The following is a 9,883-nucleotide window of genomic DNA, read 5'->3' on the forward strand; positions in this document are numbered from 1 at the left end:
GCATTCTACGGATCGGAGCGTGGAATGTCAGATCCCTTAATCGCGCAGGTAGGTTAGAAAATTTAAAAAGGGAAATGGATAGGTTAAAGTTAGATATAGTGGGAATTAGTGAAGTTCGGTGGCAGGAGGAACAAGACTTCTGGTCAGGTGATTACAGGGTTATAAATACAAAATCAAATAGGGGTAATGCAGGAGTAGGTTTAATAATGAATAAAAAAATAGGAGTGCGGGTTAGCTACTACAAACAGCATAGTGAACGCATTATTGTGGCCAAGATAGACACAAAGCCCATGCCTACTACAGTAGTACAAGTTTATATGCCAACTAGCTCTGCAGATGAAGAAATTGATGAAATGTATGACGAGATAAAAGAAATTATTCAGGTAGTGAAGGGAGACGAAAATTTAATAGTCATGGGTGACTGGAATTCGTCAGTAGGAAAAGGGAGAGAAGGAAACATAGTAGGTGAATATGGATTTGGGGGGAACAAATGAAAGAGGAAGCCGCCTTGTAGAATTTTGCACAGAGCATAACTTAATCATAGCTAACACTTGGTTCAAGAATCATAAAAGAAGGTTGTATACCTGGAAGAATCCTGGAGATACTAAAAGGTATCAGATAGATTATATAATGGTAACCAGTAAATGAAGCAGGCAAAAAGGAATACAAACGTCTCAAAAATGAGATCGACAGGAAGTTGCAAAATGGCTAAGCAGGGATGGCTAGAAGACAAATGTAAGGATGTAGAGGCTTGTCTCACTAGGGGTAAGATAGATACTGCCTACAGGAAAATTAAAGAGACCTTTGGAGAGAAGAGAACCACTTGTATGAATATCAAGAGCTCAGATGGCAACCCAGTTCTAAGCAAAGAAGGGAAGGCAGAAAGGTGGAAGGAGTATATAGAGGGTTTATACAAGGGCGATGTACTTGAGGACAATATTATGGAAATGGAAGAGGATGTAGATGAAGATGAAATGGGAGTATGATACTGCGTGAAGAGTTTGACAGAGCACTGAAAGACCTGAGTCGAAACAAGGCCCCGGGAGTAGACAACATTCCATTAGAACTACTGATGGCCTTTGGAGAGCCAGTCATGACAAAACTCTACCATCTGGTGAGCAAGATGTATGAGACAGGCGAAATACCCACAGACTTCAAGAAGAATATAATAATTCCAATCCCAAAGAAAGCAGGTGTTGACAGATGTGAAAATTACGGAACTATCAGTTTAATAAGTCACAGCTGTAAAATACTAACGCGAATTCTTTACAGACGAATGGAAAAACTGGTAGAAGCGGACCTCGGGGAAGATCAGTTTGGATTCCGTAGAAATGTTGGAACACGTGAGGCAATACTAACCTTACGACTTATCTTAGAAGAAAGATTAAGAAAAGGCAAACCTACGTTTCTAGCATTCGTAGACTTAGAGAAAGCTTTTGACAACGTTAAATGGAATACTCTCTTTCAAATTCTGAAGGTGGCAGGGGTGAAATACAGGGAGCGAAAGGCTATTTACAATTTGTATAGAAACCAGATGGCAGTTATAAAGAGTCGAGGGACATGAAAGGGAAGCAGTGGTTGGGAAAGGAGTGAGACAGGGTTGTAGCCTCTCCCCGATGTTATTCAATCTGTATATTGAGCAAGCAGTAAAGGAAACAAAAGAAAAATTTGGAGTAGGTATTAAAATTCATGGAGAAGAAGTAAAAACTTTGAGGTTCGCCGATGACATTGTATTCTGTCAGAGACAGCAAAGGACTTGGAAGAGCAGTTGAATGGAATGGACAGTGTCTTGAAAGGAGGATATAAGATGAACATCAACAAAAGCAAAACGAGGATAATGGAATGTAGTCAAATTAAATCGGGTGATGCTGAGGGAATTAGGTTAGGAAGTGAGACACTTAAAGTAGTAAAGGAGTTTTGCTATTTAGGGAGTAAAATAACTGATGATGGTCGAAGTAGAGAGGATATAAAATGTAGACTGGCAATGGCAAGGAAATCGTTTCTGAAGAAGAGAAATTTGTTAACATCGAGTATAGATTTAAGTGTCAGGAAGTCGTTTCTGAAAGTATTTGTATGGAAGTGAAACATGGACGATAACCAGTTTGGACAAGAAGAGAATAGAAGCTTTCGAAATGTGGTGCTACAGAAGAATGCTGAAGATTAGATGGGTAGATCACATAACTAATGAGGAAGTATTGAATAGGATTGGGGAGAAGAGAAGTTTGTGGCACAACTTGACCAGAAGAAGGGATCGGTTGGTAGGACATGTTTTGAGGCATCAAGGGATCACAAATTTAGCATTGGAGGGCAGCGTGGAGGGTAAAAATCGTAGAGGGAGACCAAGAGATGAATACACTAAGCAGATTCAGAAGGATGTAGGTTGCAGTAGGTACTGGGAGATGAAGCTTGCACAGGATAGAGTAGCATGGAGAGCTGCATCAAACCAGTCTCAGGACTGAAGACCACAACAACAACAACACGAAAGTTTACTTAAAAACTCTGCATTGCTTACACAGTACTCAACACACGAAAACACTAATGAGCATGTAAATACACAATGCTTAACGCAAAAGAAACAATAACATGTATAGGAATACTCTTGTTTACATGAATACAAAAAACGCAAATGCACCAAAAGAAAGCGACAAATCGTGAAGGGTGAAGGTAAACTAAGTTTTATTTTACTACAACCTACTACAACAAGGAAAAAAATCCTTCTGACTTCAATAATGTAACAAGAGGCAATAAACAACTTAAGTAAATCCTACATCATATCAAAACCTACATTTTTTTTTTAAATCTGTCAGTACCAAAATGTAGACGTATTAAGTATGCTATATTTACGAATGCACCACTGTTGATGTTCTGTTACACCGAACATGTTACGCTTTTATTTGGACTCTTATTTGGACTCCGAATTTTATTTTATTCGAATTCTGCCTCGGGCATGGATGTGTGTGATGTCCTTAGGTTAGTTAGATTTAATTAGTTCTAAGTTTTAGGCGACTGCTGGCCTCAGAAGTTAAGTCGCATAGTGCTCAGAACCAGTTGAACCCTGTTCTCACAGCTGACATCGTTCAGGACTGGTTTTGTCAACAATTGTCGCATCTTCTCTGGCCACCTCAGCCAGCAGATGTCATTTTTATTGACCCTTTATGGTCTGTTTTGGAGAGAACGTTGGGTGGTCGCTATCCACCATCATCGTTACCTCAACTTACCAGTACTATGCAGGAAGAATGTGTAAGAATCCCTTGACAACCATACAAAACTTGTATTTAACAATTCCCATACGAATGGAAGCCGTTTTGAAAGCCAACGATTGTCGTACACCGTATTTGGCATGCTAGTGTGTTGTGTATCTGGTGTTTCCACATTCTTCTCCATCCTCTGAAGGTTAGTACATTATGAAGCAGCTACATCACCAATTCCAATCGCCGACAGCACTTCTTCCTGTAGGGGATGTAGCGTAAGTGCATATAGGCATCGAGCTTGAGGCGTCGGAAAGGGTAACCAGTTCCCGTTGATACCGCCTCACAAAGCATACCACCTAATGATTCTCGTAAGAGCTCGGCGTGGGTGCTGGAGTCATTGACAAGAGTTCCGCCGTCTGGCAAGAAACGACGAAGTCTGGTCCACTGAAAAGCTCTATATACGGCATTACATGGACAATTAAAATGGTATTTTGCACTGAAACCATGCACTCCTAGAACGACAATTAATAGAAAGCATGTGTCCCCTATCTTCACCGAAAATACCCAGAATTTGCCTTTATTGTTTAGTTTCGCTTTGCAGATCGGGACGACTTGTTTCCTCGTCGTTTTTGGCTAATGTACTAGAAATTTTAGTCATTTCTTAATTCTTGTAAATACTATATACGACTCAATTCTATATTCAACAACGCCCGACAGCCAATATTCCTAACTCTGAAACAAGAAAATTAAAGATCATCAATGACACAGTCTGTTTTTAAGTAGATGAGAAATCCTTTATGGTCTCCACACTGAGTCTCTCTTTGGCGACCTCGGATAAATGAGAAATTCCGTTCACAAGATAATTACATTTATAATAATAAATAATGTAACTGTCCGTAAATTACATTTCAAAGCACATGTCAATGAAATTGGCATAACGCTACCGTGACACAAAATAGAAGCCCTGAGTATGGATCTTCCGCAATACATGGGCAATATTGCCGTTATTGTAAAGGTAAGTTGCAATACACATATCAGCTGCTCCACAATGTACGCATTATCTCCCTAACGGATAACACATCATCTGAGCCTTAGCAGAGAGTAACAGATTCTGACAGAGTAGTGCAGAATTTCAAGTCAACCATACTGGCAGTGTGCGCGAAACGGGGCGCCAGCGACTTACGGAAGAGAGCCTTGAGCACAACCGACGGACCTTTTCAAGAAATATGTTGATTCATCAGCGGAGTGACTTCAGAGGACACATTTATGACTCAATAACTACACTGGGATGTTGGAGACAAAGTTGTTCTTTAGCGAGTCAACTGATTAAAATTGTCATAGCATGGACAACAAGACCTCAAGCAGAAATCTCTGATGCATCGCGCTATCTGAAAACTATGTATGTATTACGAAGAAAATAATTGTGAAGACAGGAAGTAATTTGAACATACTTTTGGGCACTGAGTTAATTTTATGGCGTTATAAACGCGTATCAACAGAACGTCCGACAAAGGATGCTGCAAGACAGTACTCCGTAAAGCATATATTCTTTGCAAATGGGTAATTTCGTCGTCCAATGTACGGAAGGACACGACGAAAGGAAAATCTGTTACCTTCCCGTTGGCAATGAGTTCGAATAGACAAGAATGAAGACGGAAATCAGCAGTGGCGTTATCAAAGAAACAGTCGCACATTCGCCTTAATCGGTTTACGGAAACGACGTAAAACTTATTTGGTTGGATGGCCGAACGGTTGTCTGAATACCCCTCCTCCCGAAAATCTCTAGCCCCACCTCGCTTGGTGCGCTGAATCGCATATGCCCACAGCTGAAACTGCATTACGAACCAGCAGAACCCGTTTAAATGTGATATCCGAGACAATCCGTGAGGCAGTTCAATAACGCGCTCGATTTTTTAAGGTTTAAAATCTTAAGCAATATTACTAGAATTCACTGTCGGTTCTTTAAGCATATCATTCATACTCATCCAAATGTGGGCTATCTTCCGTGATGTTATCCCCGACACACCGGCTGACTAACATACTCTGTACGTTTTTTTCTGATTTTTCATTATATATTTAGGCCTCAGTTCACACAAATGGCATCGTTATCGACTTATTACCAAGCCATTTTCAAATGACCTGAATACGTTATATAGCTCCTGCTGAACAAGCTCGGAAATCGCTCACAATGTAAACACAAGTGCCCTCAGTTGAGCTGCCGTTTCTGTAGTCAAGTCCTCTCCTCCTACAATGCTCACACCCCACGCGCCCCTCCATTACCAAATAGAATCCTCGAGGCCCGCGCATGCGTCTAATCAACCCATCCCCCTTTTAGTTAAATTACTTATCTCCCAATCTGATGCAGTATCTCTTCAAGAGGCATTCAATCGACACATCTCAATCTTCAGTATTCTTCCGGAGCACCACACTTCATAAGCTGCAATTCCCTTCTTGTGTTCATAGCCCATGTTTCACTTCCAACTTACTAAATCAACTGATGACTTGCTAATAGGTCGAAACCGGTAATGATGCCGTTTGTTTAACCTGACTTGGAAACAAGTAATTATAAAAAGTAATTACATGACAGACACTGTGTTTCCTAGGCCGTGCGACTGTTCTGGGTTTCAGCTCACTCTCGCGAAATGTGATGAAGACTTGGCCATATCTGTCACTCAGCTGAAAATTAGTCAGTAAAATACTACGATAAACAAGCTAAGTGTGCATATGGTTTTTCACGTCACTCTAAAACATCTTCCCCCAATGAAACCGTTGCAGGCAGGCTTCTATTCCTAAAACAATAGCAGGTACGCAGAACAAACACGAAGTCAAGAAGCAACAGAGTACGGATATTGACCAACGCGGGAAAGCCCTGTTCCGCACTGCGCTGTACCACAGATTCGTGGAGCTGCCACCCACGCACGCTGCGATCGATGGGCGGAATACCCGTTAAGTTGGTGGCCACTTCTGGTTTCATCATTAAGTGCAGAACACGCGCCACGGCACACACTAGTGTTCCAGACACACCAACAAAGTGGAAATCGCAAACGAATCTTCTCCGCGATAATGGATAGCAGTGCCTGAAATTTACAACAGCGTTGTCACATATCAAACTCATCACTGATGTCTTAAGTAAATATTAACGTTAGTTTCACTGAAATGAACAACTATAAAGGAAATAACTAATCACATTTTTCTCGTAACATTCGTCTGCAGTGTGAAAGCAATGCAATGTAAAATGTTAATTACGAAATTCCAAATCAGGAAGCCACTAGCACACTCAGCCATTGTGCTACAAGAAAGGTTTCACGGCTCTGACGTCGTTAAGCTGTCACGAATGCCACAAAAATTCGAGTGGTTATTTTTGTGTTCGAATAAGTAAACAAATGTTCATTAGTGATTATATACTCTGTACTGATCACCTGCACCAAGAGTAACGTACAATAGATCATTAGTAAAGTTTTTTTTCCGTATCTTTCAGAAACACAGACGGTGCATTTCATTTTAAATATCTACTTGCGGTAACTACACACAGCACACACTATATATTTTTCGCTTCGACTGGAAGCAGTTTTACTTCCTAGATAATCTATTTACATTCTAATTTTCAGACACGAATCCAACTTGGTGTTAGGATTAAATGTTTCGCCCATGACGACGTCACTAGAAACATAACTTTCTATGGGGTGAGTGGAGCAGCCGCGTACGGCGTACAAGGAATACACTTTAGCGCTACAGAAACCCGCTCTGCCTTAACGGCCTTTATCGAGCCCGAGCATCATTTTACTGCTACTTAAATCCTCTGCAACAGATAGTTCACCCAGATACATATCTAACGATAGATGAATAAGTATCACGGAAGAACTCAAAATTTGACTGCCCAGTACGCAATGCTGTATTTAGTAATTCTCGTTTCTCGGAGTGTGAGGCGAACGAACACTACAGCTACTTGTTATACAGTTTGAAGTTCATAAGCATTAATTGTCACAAAGTCTACACAATCGATACGGTAAAAAAGAAGGTGCCTTAAGGTTTCCAGGAAAGAATTAAATAAAATAATGAAACTACGTAAGAGACATCTTTTAACTTCATGCTGGTGAGATTTATGCATATATCTAGTGCATTATTCTGGGTCGCGATTCCTACTCATTTCCCTCAAGGATTCTACGTAAGGGACTGTCCTGTAGAATACTGTCTTTAAATTTAAATTTTCTCACACCTATGCCAATAAGATCTGACCTGTCGCTTTTTTTCCATTTCGCCTGTTACAGAGAAAAGTTCGAAAACAGAAAAGCCCGTTGCGACAGTAATCACTGTTTTAATACTGGATTATCTATTTAAGAATGCACCTTGGGAACTAAAAATATTAAGTAAATCCAAAAATTTTATTTCACTGATTCACGACGCATTCTCTCAGACCTTTTCCTTTATCTTCAGATGGACTGTTTTTATACCATTGAGACGCACTTGGCGATTCTTAACATTTTTTTTATAGCCTATACGTGGTACGATGAGTCAATGTAATACACGAATATAGATTAAAAGTAATGCCTCCTATGTCACAAAAAATTAATAATCAACGTATAACAACAGTCAACATGCATTTGTATATATTTGCGCCATCGTTGAACCTAGGCATCAAAACCTGTTTAGGGAAAATCAGTTTTCCTTCTTGGCCCACAATTCTAAAGCTGTATTAACCTCAGCCAAGTCACTGAAACTGTAACCACGTACGTCGTTTCATAGATTCAAACAAACTGAAGTCAGACAGGTCCACATCAGGGCTGTAGGGTCCATGTGGCACCACTGAGAATCGCATTTTTGCAATAGCTTGGATTATGAAAAATGACGTATGGAGACGTGGTACATTATTGCTTCCTTAAGTTTGGTTACAAAGGTTTCTCTGTTTATTATGAACGCGCCTGTCTCTGCGAACCACTTCATAAACACATCCTGATTGGCATCTGTGACAGATGTGGGCTGGCCACTGCGCGATTGATATGCAACGTCAGTTTTCCCGTTACCAAGCTGCTTATCTAAAGGTGTACATTGCTGACGTCCATTACGGCGTCCCTACACTTTCTTCGTGGGTAAGATCAAAACAGCTTTAATACCAGGGGTCAAGAAACTGATCTAAACTAGTTTACATCCCGGGTTCAACGATGGCGCAGTTACGTAGAGATGCATAGTAAAATGTTTTGACAGTAGTGTTGTGCAGAATACACTTTACGCTATGGTCTTCACTAATTCCGCTGTTCCTTATTAAATGTATGACGTTGGAGGGATTACTTTTTGATACATTTGCATACAATCATTTAATCACTGTAACGCAATGAAATGGCTACCAGAAAGTCGTGTGGTACTATCTTCAAGCAGCAAACAACTGGCCACGTCTCCAACGGAACGTAGTACTCCTAAAAAACCCATCTGATAATTAAGTTACTCGGTTCCCACTTCCCCTAATGCATGACGGAAGCAGTAGTTCCCACTTCCACACTCCGATCAGCCACATGCAACACCGCAACAGCCTTCCTGCTAAGTCAAATCTTACGGGTTCCGCCTGCGTAGCAGATGAGGCATTCCTGCGGTTCTCTTTCTTTGTGCACGTTATTTCAAATTATTTGCTTTCGCTTTGTGTGTCCAACTTAATGATTCAAGTATTTTATTAACTAACTTTGTGGTAAATGGAAATAACGAACTTTCTTGTAAGTTTCTGCTGGCGATACGTTCCTATGTACGAACTAAACTACCGCATAAAAATGTATGTCATACGTTGAATTACCGGTGGGCAACACTGAAATTCTTATTTCTCAATGTGATCATCCCGGGACGTTTAGTGAGACCGTACCGAGTGATCAGTAGCCTAACCTACTTTCATGCCCCCCCCCCCCTCCCACTCACTCCTCTCCTATTAATTCAATGGTTTTTATGACTGTGGACCTATTTTGCGAGATACGGTTCCATTCTCCGCGGTTCGCATTTCGCGTTAAACTGCGTCTATAAGAGGCAAGGTTAGACGTTCTGCCACGGTGTACTAGGGCAAGAACGAACACTGCTTTGCTGCATGGAGGTGGCATGACCTTGTTTTCTTCCGGCCTCTGAACTCGCTTTCCTGACCGGTTACAGGGGGATCTGCACTTCAGCGCGCACTAAGAAACACGACCCGAATTGGCAGTTTTCGCATTATTCTTAAACTGCCAGATGTGAAAGAAGCTCCGACAGAAAAAAATCCGTGGCCGATGGGGGTTCGAATTCCGGCCCTTTGAATACGTAGTCCGGCACTTAACTACTGAGCTAACAACATTCCTGGAATTGAACTCCTAACCTTTGACACGCGAACTTAAAAATTCAACCAAAATGCTACATTCGCGCTAACTAGCTATTAAGAACAGGCTTTTAACAGATCTCGGACAAACGATGACAGCATGTCTATCATCATTTTCCTTTTGCTTCTAATATATCTGACTCATTTGAACTTACAACATGGAGATTTCGTCAATAAATCGGGAAGTAAAACTTCCCGCTCTTAACAAACATTTCGCTGTGTCTACTGCCAAATAAAATGGCTGCCACAAAATTGCAATCTGAGTTGCATCTTTGGGGAATATAATTAAATTCGCTGCATTATTGTGTATCAACGAGCCATGAAATCATGTTTGCAAGTGGTGCTGTCATTCGCCGCTTAAATTCATTGT

Source organism: Schistocerca piceifrons, chromosome 6, assembly GCF_021461385.2.
Source record: "Schistocerca piceifrons isolate TAMUIC-IGC-003096 chromosome 6, iqSchPice1.1, whole genome shotgun sequence".
Taxonomy (NCBI): Eukaryota; Metazoa; Arthropoda; class Insecta; order Orthoptera; family Acrididae; genus Schistocerca; species Schistocerca piceifrons.